A 4,308-nucleotide genomic window follows, 5' to 3' on the forward strand; every position below is an offset into this window, starting at 1 on the left:
AAGAGTGAAAAATTGAAGGGGGTCTGAATACTTTCCGTACTATATATATATATATATATATATATATGGGTCAATGACGCGACGCCTATATTTTATGTCCAATTGCATTTTTTTTCCAGTTAAACATTGGTTTAAATGCATAAAAAAGATGCCATATATAAGAAGTACCTCTCCCACATATGTACCAACTTTAACTTTTCAAAAAACATTAGTTATTTGTAATTTTTCTGTTATTCAAAGTGTCAAAACATGTGGTGCGACTGTCCGGCCATAACGGTTGTTTTGGAAACATCTTTGAAATTACCCTAAATTTATTCAGATTAATTTTCAGCACTATTTGGCATGATTTCCTAAGTGTTTTGTAATCCTGTATAAAACTGCAAAGCATTTGTATTTATATTGCCATCATAATATTCAAACAAACTTTGTCCGATAATCTCCATTTTATGAAATATCATGTGGTGCAACCATCAAGAAACTACCATTTTGGTACTTTTATGTTGAAATCCATTCAAAGATAGGACATTGCATCATATACCAATTTGCCAAGAACCCATAGAAACATCAAGCAGGTTTGTAACTCTCTTTCAAATTTGGAAAAAAAAAAACATTTTAATGGCTGGTATGTAGTTACCACATTTGGATATCATGTGGTATAACCTAAAAAAAAAAAAAGAATATTAAGTTATTTCTACAAGCATTTATTTATATTATAAATTTCATAGTAAACTTTCATGGGAAGCTAGCTTCTTTTGTTTAGGTGGCCAATTCTGTGCTTGTAAATTTTGACTGAATTTGAAAATATCATGTGGTGCGACCACTGCAGAGTGTTTTCCACTATAGATACATGTCCCAGATTCACAGTTTTTGTGCTTTTATATTAAATTAAAGGTTTATATACACAAAATACTTTATTTTAATATCATTTGTAGAGCCCGACCGATATGGGTTTTTTGGGGCCGATACCGATATTATGGAGTAAAAAAAGGCCGATACCGATATATCGGCCGATATTCTTTGTGTATATTATAGTACAGTACCAGTCAAAAGTTTGGACACTTTCCCATTCGTGTGTCCAAACATTTGACTGGTACTATATATAGAATACAGTATATACATCAACAGAATATTGTTACGTATCCGGTCCATGAACTTCCGTCTGCTAGCCATCAGAGGTCACCCTTTCCATTTTCATTGACTCTCGCACTACACACTGTTGCATATCACCCCGGACTACATTTCCCATCATTCATTACACTGATTGCACACAGCACTGATTGCACACAGCTGTTTCACATCACTCACTCACTATTTAACACTCAATCTCACTCCTTTCTAGCTGCCGAGTATTGTTTAGCGCTTATCGTTTTGATAGCTACTCCACGGAGCCTGTTTTGTTTACCCTGCCTTAGCTCGCCATATCCCTGTTTGCCACTGTTCGACCCTGCCTGTGCTTCTGACCTCCTCTGCTTTTAATAAAGCTTGCACATGGATCCGTGCGTCTCACGTCTTGTCAGCCCCGTAACAGAATACTCGGCCATACAAGGACCCAGCAGCTTTTCTGAGGAACATTGGCCAGGTATGGACACGGCAAGGATTTTGTTAGCCCTTAGACAGGGCCCGCGATCACTAGAGAACTATGTTCGCGAATTTTTAGCCATAGCACACTATTCTGATCTACCAGACTGTCTTTTGATAGAGTTTTTTTGTGATGGCCTTAATCAACCTCTACGATCTGAGCTTAGGGTCCGCGTTCGTCACTGAGTTGTTTTTTGGATTTTTCTTTGTTGACGGTTGGCTCTCCATTCACTGTGGGTATCGCGGACCCCGGGGGCTATCCACGTAGGGGTGGTCTCATTCGAAAGAGAGCCTCGAGACGTACACTCGATTCCCGTTCGAGAGGGTTCCTTGAGCTGAAGAGATCCCCCGAATTTGGTGCGGATTCGCTGCGCCGTTACGGAGACATGGCCGTTCAAATTTCAATGGTTTTCCATAGACTTAAGCTTTAAAGCGTTTCATCCAGGTCGAGAGTAGCAAACAATGGAGCGATACCGATATATTGGCGACAGGCTCATATCGGCCAATAATATCGGCTAAACGATATATCGGTCGGGCTCTACTTAGGAGAAACAAATATGTAAACAACATTGCTGGGGCTCACATACAATACTTTGAAGGAATACATGAAATATCAAGGAATTAAATTGCTTTATTTAAAACTGACTCAGTTTAGAGTTAGTGTATAGTTTAGGCTTTTATTTAAGGATTTACATCTGGGTCTTACATCAAAACAATGATCAACATAAATACAGTATACATAAAACCTCTCAGGTTTTATTAAATTTATCTTAATTTCATAATTACCAAGTGCATGCATTTACAAATCAATTCCTCATTTACTAGATCCTGAAGAATAAACACGTATTCCGAGCACACCTCTCCTGTTCTCAGCGAATGCTCCATTTAGTTTTCTCTCTTCCATGCTCATGGCACAGGGATGGTTCAATACAAATTTGTAACGTACGTTGCAGGGTCGTGCTTACAGAGTATTGTTTTTAATAGAGATTGTGTTTTACACTCAACTGCATTTTTACATGGCTATTATTACGCGGTTGGTTAGTTTGAACGTACAGTAGTACTGTAGTTTGGCATCACCGTGACATATGAAGCATGTTGCTCATTTCATATTCATGAGGCAAACCAAATGAAAATGCTAATTGTATAGCTCACATTTTGCGCAAAGAAAACTTTTATGAGGAAACTTTGAACATCTGCATAATTCCACAAGGACAAAGCTCCATAACAAGATCAACTTTCAGCTGATTCGTACAAGACCCCCAAAAATAACATAAACAAATAATTATGTTTAAAGACTCCGCAGCCGGTCATATCGGCAAAACGATATATCGGTCGGGCTCTAATCATTTGGAATAGATTTTTATGCAATTTGGGTCATTTCGGGCGGTTTGTTTAATCTTTGTACAATATGAGGAAAAAATGCAAAAAAATAATAATTAAGAGCATCTAATTTTAGTTTGGTAAATATGCATTTATTAGTAATTTATTATATATTTAATTTAATATATCATATTATGTATTTTAATCTATTTTACCAGATTCCAATGCCAAGCAAAGTAAAATAAATGCTCGCCATAGGCAGCATGTTAATTCTGACCCTGCAGTCAAGCACAAACTCCAGATGTAATTTTCTGGTGTAAGAAAGATGTTCATGATTTCATCTCAGAACCTGAGCCAGCAACCTTCTGCTACTCTAAATTGACCCTTCACAAAGACCCGCTCTTAGTTACTGTTGCTATGTCTGACAAACCATCTGACAAACCTTGGCACTTTTATGCCACACATCATGTTCTCATGCATCATGTTCTTATGCATGTTCTCCATCACGGAGCAAAGAAGACACTGACAACACGCCGACATACAAGACAGAGCAGGTTACTTTCAATATTAAACAAAAGTTCAAATTTAAGAAATTCAAACAACAAATACTGTTTTGTGGCTCTTTAATGTGTTGTGACAGATCGCTGTAGCACCTCAGTTCAAGCGGCATGTGAACCAATCATCTCTTACTGGTTATAGCACAAAATAAACATGAATGAATCAGAAGGGTATCTTGTTTCAAATGTGAAAAGATGTCAATACACACTATATTTTAAGTTCAAGTCCACCGACGCTACTCTCCTATCTGGTTTGTTTGTTGGACAAAAATGGCAGATTTGGCAATATGATTGCTCAGATTGCCTGTTAATCTAACTCCCGGCGAAGGGTCAATTGAGCAGCCAAGGTTGGGCCAAGTTTAGAAATAACTGGGGTCTAAAAAAATGACTGCAGTTAATGCCTATGCTGAACCTTTCACACATTTCTTTAAATAGATTTTTAAAGATGTAAGGTCTTTGTGTCACTTGGAGCGACCACTCATCATGTGGTGCGACCAATAATAGCAATAACTGTATTAAATTAAAAATAAATTATCAAATTTCTGTGGCTGAAATATCAATCACTGCTATAGTATGCTTAAGTGAATGGTATTTTTTAAATATTTTTTATCAGTTTTATGCAATTTACAGAAAAAAAAGTCTGCTAACTACAATTAAGGCAACTCTGAAATTACAGAACAAAAATATGAGATCATTATTTACAAAAACTCAAAAGAAATGCAAGTACTTTGTGTCTAAACACTTTAATTACTGAGAAGATCTAAAAAAAATGTTAAGCATGTTAAAGGTGTAATAGGTGATTGTCTTCAGAAACATTTTTTGTTATGCTGGTTGAAAGTCTCTTCACATCCCG

The 4,308-nt window shown here is 36.7% G+C and overlaps 1 protein-coding gene across 4 annotated transcripts in view; it reads right to left on the bottom strand.

Moving 5' to 3' along the window:
- LOC107692569 (epsin-1-like) overlaps positions 1–4,308 on the bottom strand; it is a 23,621-nt gene that overhangs the window by 7,259 nt on the left and 12,054 nt on the right. The gene's annotated exons all lie outside the window — the stretch shown is intronic.

This window comes from Sinocyclocheilus anshuiensis, unplaced genomic scaffold, assembly GCF_001515605.1.
Source record: "Sinocyclocheilus anshuiensis isolate Anshui unplaced genomic scaffold, SAMN03320099.WGS_v1.1 scaffold831, whole genome shotgun sequence".
In the NCBI taxonomy this organism is placed as follows: domain Eukaryota; kingdom Metazoa; phylum Chordata; class Actinopteri; order Cypriniformes; family Cyprinidae; genus Sinocyclocheilus; species Sinocyclocheilus anshuiensis.